The sequence below is a fragment of the Nannospalax galili genome, unplaced genomic scaffold, assembly GCF_000622305.1.
Source record: "Nannospalax galili isolate Female #2095 unplaced genomic scaffold, S.galili_v1.0 scaffold1725, whole genome shotgun sequence".
Lineage (NCBI taxonomy): Eukaryota > Metazoa > Chordata > Mammalia > Rodentia > Spalacidae > Nannospalax > Nannospalax galili.
The window spans coordinates 162,897-163,501 of NW_008352439.1; positions in this window are offsets into that span (position 1 = coordinate 162,897).

Consider the following 605-nt stretch of genomic DNA (forward strand, 5'->3'; position numbering starts at 1 on the left):
AATTGGGATAGTCATCAGGATGGCAGTGGAAATGACAAACTGCACTAGTTCAGGAAAACAAGGGAGCTAGTGGTGGTGCTGACATGGATTAAATAACGGATCATGAAATATGTAATTAGAATAATGCAGGACACTTGGAAGTGGACAGACTCAAAGGGGAAAATCCCTGGGCCACAGCTGTACTGTAAATGTAGGAAAATAGCTCAGTTGCTTGAAAAATGGGGCCTGCCACCATGTGTGTCTAAAAAAATCATTAAAGATTGTAGAGTATGGAGAAAATCTTATAAGCAAAATAAGAAAACAGGGATTGGACTTGACCACTACTTTCTGTAATAAAGATTTGCTCAAGGCAGAGGACTCTGAAAAGGCTTAGGAGATACACTCATCCTCAGAGATTAACATAAAGGAAAAATGGGTTAGGGGACCAGGAGTTCAAGGAAAGAAAAGACAGATAGTAGTGAAAATAAATAAAATAAAAAAATAAAAGTAGCTAAAGCTGCCCTCAAGGGGCCAGGAGAGCAAGCCAGTGAGCAGCACATTCGTCCATGGCTTGGTCCAGCTCCTGCCTCCAGGTTCCTGCCCTGAGTTCCTACCTTGGGCTCCCT